At 38.4% G+C, this 10,038-nt stretch overlaps 1 non-coding gene across 1 annotated transcript; it reads left to right on the top strand.

The window, feature by feature from the left end:
• The first annotated feature begins 9,723 nt into the window (after window positions 1-9,723).
• LOC127089628 (small nucleolar RNA R71) lies at window positions 9,724-9,830 on the top strand. Its single transcript, XR_007791199.1, has one exon. It is a non-coding gene; the product is annotated as a small nucleolar RNA R71 (small nucleolar RNA).
• Window positions 9,831-10,038: the final 208 nt, after the last annotated feature.

The following is a 10,038-nucleotide window of genomic DNA, read 5'->3' as shown; positions in this document are numbered from 1 at the left end:
AAAAACTTCTATTTCTTGCTCGTTTGGCTTCGTTTCTTCACAAAAGACTATTGTAGGGAAAAGTACCTGAAAGTAGGACAAAAAGAAAACATAACACAAGAAAATGACAATAAAAACCTAATAAGCATGTGAAATCTGAGTCAAATACACATAATACTTTTAGTGTTATCAAATTCTCCCACACTTGAACTTTTGTTTATCCTCAAGCAAAACTTTTATGGATCACGAAAGATAAAAAACAGCAACATACAAGTATTCAGTTTAGGCTAAAAGATTCTAAGCTCAATCAAGGATGTGTTGATAGGTACTAACTGATGAACCAAAAATATCGGGGTTACACTTCCCGCAAATGCGGTTATAAACTTCTTTCCTATACAAACCAATCCATATCATGTTTCTATACTTAAGCCTACCTTTTTCATTTCTTTTTTAAATCCCTTTTCATTCAGGCGCAATCACATTAAGCTAGTTATTCGTACATACTCATAGTAAGGTGATCGGTTAATGATTCTAATCCTTTTACATAGGGTTCTGGTACATAAGTTTAGTAACCCTTTTTATTTTACCCAATTGCAGTTGTGGGGGATCAGATGATAATCCGCCCTACGAAGTTCAACACCAGATCCCTCTGAACCAACTAACAACGGGTATTTTATTTTATAATTTTTTTATTTTTGCATGGGGCTCTAGTACATAATTCGTGTAACCCCTTTGTTTTCCCTATTGTAGTTGTGGGGGATCAGACCGTAATCCTCCCTACCAAGTCCAGCACCAAATACCTCTAAACCAACTAACAACAAGTATTTTTTTTGGCATACAAGAATTTTAGAATCATTCACTTATTTTCATCGGTTTCCTTACGTAGAGTATGCTTAAGCCGGAGTTGGCTGCTAAAATAAACGACTTAAGAGCTTTACTATTTCAGATTAAATTAAGGTTATAATATAGTAAGTATCGGGATCAGTTTCCAAAGTTAAGAAGCTTACGGTGTTGAGACGATATCTATTTTTTTAAAAGTTTTCCCAAGTCGTTAACATCCTATCCTAAACTTGTCTAAAAGCCCAAATTTTCAAAAAAAAAAGTTGTTCTCTTTGTCAATTTTTTTTGTAAGGCTCAAGAAATGGGGAAGTAAGGATACATTACACAAATGACTCGTCTAGCACATGCAATTTATTTAAAAGAAGCTAACAAACTAAAATGAACTAAAAAGCGATAAATGCCAAAAATTAAAAGAAAAGGAAAGCATAGAAATCTCCTCCCACACTTAAACCGAACATTGTCCATAATGTTTCGATAAAAGATGAGGAAAGAGTAACCTGGATGACACTACTGCTGACCAATGGTACCCACGCCTCCTGGCTCTGAATTTCTGGGACGACGACTACTGTTGCGACGACGCCCCTCCCTTGAAAACTCTAGTCGATCAAATCTAGCTGATAATGTGGCATCAAATACCCGCAGCTGTCGAAGGTTACCTAGTACGGAGCCTTGAGTGGCCTCCATCAGGTTAAAGTGTCTATGAAAGTTTGCTTGCTGACGCTGCTGATCAGAGAAGAGGGCTTGTTGGGATTGCATTATGCTGCAAAGAGAACTATCAGTCTGCCACTGTGATTCACGCATGAAGTCCATGTTGTCCTTCAGTTGTTGAATCATGGCAGATAATAAGACATCCCTCCCTTCTTCTCGAGATTGTAGCTCTCGCCACATTTCTTCAGTAATGTGAAATCCAAAGGATGTACCTGCAGAAGGGTGAGTAAAATATGGTGCAGTGTGTGTAGGTGATGCATGGTGTGAAGGCATGGTCGGAACGGGAGACTGGTCTCTCTACTCATACTCATCATCGGTCCCGTCACCTTTTTCAAAAGGTGTGTTGGGTGGCAATGGGCCAGTAAAAGGTGGAGCTTGCAGATCATAGATCCAATTTATCTCAAGGCGCACACCTGTACATCGAGAGCAAGGTAAAATACACTTGGGATAACTACACTATGAACCCTAAGGTTATAACCACTCTCTTCCTCACCCTGCATAATCGCATATCTTTTAAAAAATTTAAATTTATTATACGGTGAGATAATGGTTCTAATGTAGCCAACTCAATGTCAAGATGTAAAGCTCTAGCAATTGAGGTAATTAAGCCTCCAAAAGAAATAGTCCCTCCCTTTTTCAGAACGACACACATATGTGCAAGCATAAATGGGACATAGTTAATTTTTCTCTTTGTGAGGCTACCCTGCAAAAATAATAGTTCTTTGGCATTGATTTTATTAGGATTTTCCCGGCCAAAAATTATGTAAGCCAACAGATAGCGAAAAACCCGTATGGTCGGGTTATGAATACTTGAGGCCAGGTTCCCCTCAAAAGAGTCAGTGTCTAAACTTGTCAACTTTTTCCAAAATTCAAATGCCTCAGATGACCATTCAGAGTCCAAGGGTGTCTCACAGAGGGCACCTTCCCCGTAAGGAATTTCTAAAAGCCTGCTAACTCATCGGTAGTGTACTCATATTCAACATTAAACATTCTAAACCATATTGTACCGCATGTGCTAGTAGTGTTAGGATGAACAATATAAATTAGGGAACTTAAGAATTTCTGGGCCAGGTACTCAAATGTAGGTTCCTTTTTTATAAAAATATCATGCAATCCCATTATCTAACATATAGAAAACACTGAAAAATTCCCAAATTATACAGATAATTTTCATCGATATACCTAGTGGACAAAATTTCCTTTGTCTGCAACTCCTCGAATATCCTCCTTTGCCTATCTCCAGGTTTTCCTCTGTGAAAAGTGACTTGATAATGCTCCATTTTTTCCCTTGGTGATGATGAGGAAGAAAAATGGGTTATATAGGGGAAGATGGTGAAATGGGATTTTAATGGTGGAAATTGGAAATGGAAGTAGGATTGGTAGTGGGTTTTTGTTTGAATGGAAATTTAATGGGATTTGAGTGGGTTTTAATGGTGGTCAGGAATGGAGAAAATGGGGGGGTTTTAGAGGTTGAAGATGAGTTTTTAGGGTAAAAATGGAGGTTTTTTTCTATTTTGTCAGAAATATGTTCAGACCCCATGGCCGTCGCTTGGACTAGATGGCGCCCGCCATCTTTGTTATTCCTGCTGGGCCGGTTTCATGAATTGGTCTTTGGGCTTGGTTGCTTTGAGTCATTTTGGGGGTATGCACAACAACTTCTAATATGTTCTTCTTCCATGTTTTTGTACATGCATGATATAATTAATTTTTCAACATAAGAAAATAAAATAAAATAAAATATTTAAAGAAACAATAAAATAGAAACATAAAAGAAATAATATTATATGATGTGATAATATTATAGGGAAAAGATGAGAAAAACAAATCTATGCGGAAATAAAATAAATCTAGAAACCAGGAAATATATATAGATATATGTATGAATATGCGAAATAAATAAAGTGATAAAAGCTGGAAAACATAGTCCTCAGTGCGTCGATGGTTCCTCAGTGCGACTGGAATCTCCTGCCTCTGCTAGTTAACGACGGAGATCGCCGATTTCTTGCTATAGGAAATCAGCCTCCATGGCATTAGTAGCATCGAACACCTCTAACTGCAAGGTAAGATCAATAACCTCCTGGCGAAGGATGGCCACTTCTCTACGCAACTCAATAAGCTCAGTGTGAATGTCGCGTCTCTGCAGATCAAAATTATTACAAAGCATTGTGGTCCTATCTGATGATGGCAATGGATGGTATTCTGGTACTGGAGGGGATCTGGGTACATCCGGTGTCTCATCCTGGCCTTCTAAGGCGTATGTCAAATTTGCTTTGTCATGGACATTAGTCTTCGTGGGATCAGGTAAAGTAAAGTAATGGATGTCTCATGATTGATCAGGAGCTTATATTAGTTCAGGTTAAAGGAGGCTATCCTCATTAGACCACAGTCTAAACAGAAGGTAACATCCATCAGGGTGTAGCCACAGTAAGAAGTCAGGTGAACTAATTTTCTGTCAAGACCTAGAGCAGATGCTATATGTGTCACAATTCCTCCCACATGAATAAGTCCTTCAAAAGATTTGGCTGTAAGGTTAAGGTTATCAATCAAAAAATTTCCAAAGGCTACAGGGCGTGACTGGGTGATACAAAATAGAAAGAGGATTCCCTCAACACTAACATGGGTATCAATATCACTCTTTCCAAGGAAAGTGTGGGATAGGATCACCTGGAAGTATCTGAAGGATGGGTTATGGATTATGTTGGACAATTGGGTAGAAGGGTCATGGCTCCCTCCTCCCGCGATATCACTCCAGAATTTGTCTATCTCATCCTGCATAAAATAGCCTAAAGGGATTTCAGGCATAACATCAAGGCCACACTGAAAACCAAGTAACTCAGCAAACTCCTTATGATTGAAGGTGTACTCATTCCAAATAATCTGAAGTTAATATAGCCTCTCTGAGAATCAATTCCAATGTAGGGTTCATAGATGATGGAGCTTAAGAATTCCAGGGTTAGGTTCCTGTAGGTTACATGCATGGCATCAACATATTCTTCCCATTGAAGTTGATTGCATAGGTACCTCACACTTTCCTTAAGACCTAAGGTTTCCATGAAATCAGGGTCGGGGTACCTAGTGGGTAACATGGGACACTCAGATAGGACTGCATATTGCTTTCTCTGAATTTCATTCCTTAACACAACATGCATATCATCGAAACTCTGCATCCTGAAAAATATGGTTAGTGGAGAATGCTACGGAGAGTGATGGGACCTGAAACCTTAAACATAAATATTATGAAGGTTAGTCTAGTTAAGTACATAAATAAAACATCGAATAAAAACAATGCAAGAAAATAATAAAATGAGAAAATAGAGAAAAATCATGGGTTGCCTCCCATGCAGTGCTTGTTTAACGTCTTTAGCTTGACGATTAGAGACTCATATTTGAGAAGTAGGGATAGGTGGATCGATCAGAGTGTGGCAAGAGTAATTAGTAGGGATGTCACCTCCTTGGTAGTGCTTTAGCCTTTGCCCATTTACTATGAAGGGATCATAAGAGTGGTTCTTGATTTCAACTGCTCCATACTTTAGGATCTTTGAGACCTCGTAAGGGCCAATCCATCTTGAGTGCAACTTACCAGGAAAAAGTCGCAACCTGGAGTTGAAAAGGAGAACAAGATCTCCTATGTTGAAATCCTTTTTTACAATTCTCTTATCATGCCACACTTTAGTTCTTTCTTTATATATTATGGAATTTTCATAAGCATTGTGACGTAGTTCTTCTAATTTATGAATGTCTAGAATGCGTTTTTCACCAGCTGCTAGGTAATCCAAATTTAGGGTTTTAATGGCCCAATAAGCTTTGTGTTCTAGCTCAAAAGGTAAGTGACAAGATTTTCCGTAAACTAATTGGTACGGGGTGGTTCCTATAGGGGTTTTATAAGTGTTTCTATAGGCCCATAATGCTTCTTTAAGCTTTTGAGACCAATCTTTTCTAGATATTGAAACCGTTTTCTCTAAGATTTGCTTAATCTCCCTATTTGATACTTCCACTTGTCCACTAGTATGCGGGTGATATGGTGTTGCTACTTTATGCTTAACTCCATATTTATCTAAAAGTTTATAAATTTTTTTGGATATGAAATGTGATCCACTGTCACTTATAACAAGGTGCGGTACTCCAAATATAGGGAATATGTTATTTTTGAATAACTTAATCACTACTCGTGTGTCATTTGTAGGTGAGGCTATAGTCTCAATCCATTTAGACACATAGTCAATAACTACTAAGATATATTTATTTCCCATTGATGATGGAAATGGTCCCATAAAATCAATCCCCCAAACATCGAAGATTTCTACTTCTTGGATATTTCTTAATGGCATTTTGTCACATCTTGAGACGTTACCTGTACGTTGGCACTGATCACATCTGAAAATGTAAGTATGAACACCGCGCCATAATGTTGGCCAGTAAAGGCCAGGTTGGAGAATTTTAGTGCATGTCTTAGATGTGCCTGCATGTCCATTATACGGTGCGGAGTGACAATGTTTAATGATGTTTTCTACTTATTCTTCAGGGACATAACGACGAAAAATACCGTATGTCCGTATTTTGAAAAGGAGTGGTTCGTCCCAATAAAATTATCTTACACCACTAAAGAATTTCTTCTTCTGTTGGTAGTTAAGGTCGGGGGGTATGATATCAGCAGCTAGGTAATTAACAAAGTCAGCGTACCAAGGTATGTTGGTCACTGCTAGAGTTTTTTCAATGTTCCAATCCACTGAAAACTCGGAGTCATCATCCTGAATGGTTCCGATTTTAGCCATAAGTCTATCATAGGTAAAATCGTCATTTATAGGCACTAGGTCTGGTTTTAAATATTCAAGCCTAGAAAGGTGGTCAACAACTACATTTTCCGTGCCCTTCTTGTCTCGAATATCCAGGTCAAACTCTTACAGTAAAAGGACCCATTGAAGTAACCTAGGTTTAGCGTCCTTATTGCTTAACAGGTATTGAATAGCTGCATGATATGTATAAACTATAATTCTAGCTCCGACCATATAAGATCGAAATTTATCAATAGCAAAAACAACAGCGAGGAGTTCTTTCTCGGTTGTTGCATAGTTAAGTTGGGCGGCATCCAAGGCTCTATTGTCATAGCAAATTACATGTAATTTCTTGTCTTTTCTTTGCCCTAGAACAACACCAACAACATAATCGCTAGCATCGTATATGATTTCGAAAGGTTGGTTCCAATCTGGAGATTGCATAATAGGTGCGGAAATTAGTGCTTGTTTCAAAAGGTTGAATGCTTCAATACATTTTTCGTCGAAAATAAACTCGACATCTTTCATTAGAAGGCTAGTCAAAGGTTTGGTTATTTTAGGGAAGTCTTTAATAAAGTGTCGGTAGAAACCGACATGTCCAAGAAAGCTTCGGACTTCCTTAATGGTCTTAGGTGGTTTGAGGTTTTCTATAACCTCTATTTTGGCTTTATCAACCTCAATGCCTTTTTCAAAGACTATGTGTCCTAATACTATTCCTTCGGTAACCATAAAGTGACATTTTTCCCAGTTTAGCACAAGGTTTGCTTCCACGCATCTTTCTAGAATTTTCTCAAGGTTAGCTAGACAATTTTCAAAACTGAATCCGCATACCAAGAAATCGTCCATAAAAACTTCCATAATCTCATCGAGGAAATCTACGAAGATTGACAACATACAGCGTTGGAAGGTAGCTAGGGAATTACAAAGTCCAAATGGCATTCGTCTATAGGCAAATGTTCCGTAAGGGCATGTAAAGGTTATTTTCTCTTGGTCTTCGGTGTGAATAGGAATTTGAAAAAATCCTGAGTATCCATCTAAATAGCAAAAGTAAGAGTGTCTAGCTACACGTTCAAGCATTTGATTTATGAGTGGGAGAGGGAAATGATCTTTCCTAGTTACCTTATTTAGTTTTCTGTAATCGATGCACATACGCCAACCGTTTTCCACATGCTTAGCTACATGCTCGCCTTTCTCATTTTCCACAACTGTGACACCTCCTTTTTTAGGTACCACATGTATAGGTCTCACCCACTTGCTATCTGAAATTTGATAAATTATACCAGCCTCTAGTAGTTTTAGTACTTCTTTCTTAACCACATTTCTCATTATAGGGTTTATCCTTCGTTGATGTTCTCTGGAAGGTTTAGAATCTTTCTCCAACAAGATCCGGTGCATGCACCCTGATGGGCTTAGCCCTTTGAGACCATATATGTTATATCCTAAAGCTGAGGGATGCTTTCGCAAGATATCTAAAAGTTGATTCGTTTCATCTTCATTCAAGTTGGCGCTCATTATAACATGGCGATTTAGTTCTTCATCTAAAAACTCATATCTTAGATTCTTGGGTAGTTCCTTAATTTCTATAGATGGTTTCTTAGGACATGGCATATGGTTCAGGGTAAGTGCTAAGCATTCAAAAAGGTTGTCATCCATGTAAGGATCCATTCCAAATCTGTCGTCTTCTCTTATTGGAGTTGAGGGAAATTTCATTATCTCGGGAGGTCCTTCTTGATCTAGCTCCCTTATGCATTCATCAATGATATCGATGGTATAACATGAGTCTTCTATGACTGGTGCCATTAGGAATTTGGAAAGTATAAATTCTATCTTTTCATCACCTACTTCAAAAGTTAATTTTCCTCTTTTAACATCTATTATGGCACCCGTTGTTGATAAGAAAGGTCTACCAAGGAGGATTTGGATTTCGTCGTCTTCTTTAATGTCCATTACCACGAAATCTGTTGGGATATAAAGTTGGCCGATTCTAACTGGAATGTCTTCTAATATGGCTATTGGATATTTTATAGATTTATTGGCCAATTGAAGAGACATCTTAGTCAGTTGCAATTCTCATAGGTTTAACCTTCTACAAACTGCTAAAGGCATTAAGCTTACGCTTGCTCCCAAGTCTAGGAATGCTTTGTCTATAACATGATTCCCTAAAATACAAGGTATGGAAAAGAGTCTGAGATCTTTCTCCTTCTTAGCAAGTTTATTCTCAGCAATGGAATTACACTCTAAAGGTTTGGGATCATCAAGCCTACGTTTGTTGGTCAAGATGTATTTAAGGAATTTAGCATAAGATGGTATCTGAGTGATGGCTTCGGTGAATGGGATTTCTACGTGGAGTTTCTTGATCACCTTTATAAACTTTTTATATTGGTTATCAATTTTGGTCTGTTTAAGTCTTTGCGGGTATGGAATTGGTGGTTTATAAGGAGAGGGTGGAACATAAACTTTATCTTTATCTTCTCCCTTATCTTTCACTTCCTGGTCTTTTTGTCCCTCTAGTTCCTCTACTTCATCTGTAGACACAACATTTTTCTTTGAAGCCTCTGATCCACTCAAGGCTGGTTTTATAGGTTCGTCATAAGTGGTCCCCATTCGTAGGGTAACAACATTAGCTTGCCCTCGGGGGTTGGGTTGAGGTTGTCTAGGAAATTTCCCTTCAGGTGTGGCCTGGGGGGGGGGGGGGGCTTGTTGTTGTGTTATTTGTGATATTTGGGTTTCAAACATCTTATTATGAGTGATTATCGAATCAACCTTAGTTCCTAATTGTGTGATCAGTTCATTTACATGAATATCTTGGTTTAGGAACTCTTTGTTTTGCTGAGTTTGGCCCGAAATGAAGTTCTCCATGATTTTCTCAAGGTTTGGCTTTTGAGGAACGGACTGCATAGGTTGGATTGGTTTTTAAGCTTAAAAACCTGGTGGTATTTGAGGTGTAGAGATTTGAACAAGGTTATTGTTTTTATAAGAGAAGTTTGGGCGATTCCTCCATCCAGGGTTGTAAGTGTTCGAAAATGGGTTTCCTTGGGCATAATTGACCTGGTATGAGTTTGATTCAATTAACAGATTGCATTCTGGTGTAAGATGTCCTTTGGTTCCACAAATTTTACAATCTACAGCTACTGCAGCTATAGGATTTGCAGACATGTGTTCAACCTTCAGGGCTAAAGCGTCGATTTTAGCTTTCATCATGTCCATACAATTTACCTCATGTATTCGTCCTTTGGTCTCCCTTTTCTCCACTGATGCTCGTTCCAACTCCCATTGGTAATGGTTTTGTGCCATATCTTCGATGAGAGTGCAAGCGTCGGGGTAAGGTTTGTTCATCAGAGCACCACCGACGGCAACGTCGATGGACATCTTTTTGTTATAGTGAAGTCCATTATAAAAGGTATGAATAATCAGCCATTGTTCTAGGCCATGGTGTGTATAAGCTCTTAGTAGTTCTTTATATCTTTCCCAAGCTTCAAAAAGTGATTCACCCTGATTTTGAGTGAATCTGGTTATTTGGTTTATAAGGACAGCGGTCTTACTCGGGGGAAAATATCTTGCAAAGAACACTCTCCTGAGGTCTTCCCAAGTAGTTATCGAATTAGCTGGAAGGGAATCTAACCAAGATTATGCTCTATCTCTGAGGGAAATCGGGAATAGTTTTAGATGAATTGCCTCAGGCGAAGCACCGTTGGTCTTGAACGTATCAGCTAATTGGATAAAAACTTTTAAATGCTGA

The sequence above is a fragment of the Lathyrus oleraceus genome, chromosome 5, assembly GCF_024323335.1.
Source record: "Lathyrus oleraceus cultivar Zhongwan6 chromosome 5, CAAS_Psat_ZW6_1.0, whole genome shotgun sequence".
Classification (NCBI taxonomy): Eukaryota; Viridiplantae; Streptophyta; class Magnoliopsida; order Fabales; family Fabaceae; genus Lathyrus; species Lathyrus oleraceus.
This window is presented reverse-complemented; position numbering and strand designations above follow the sequence as displayed.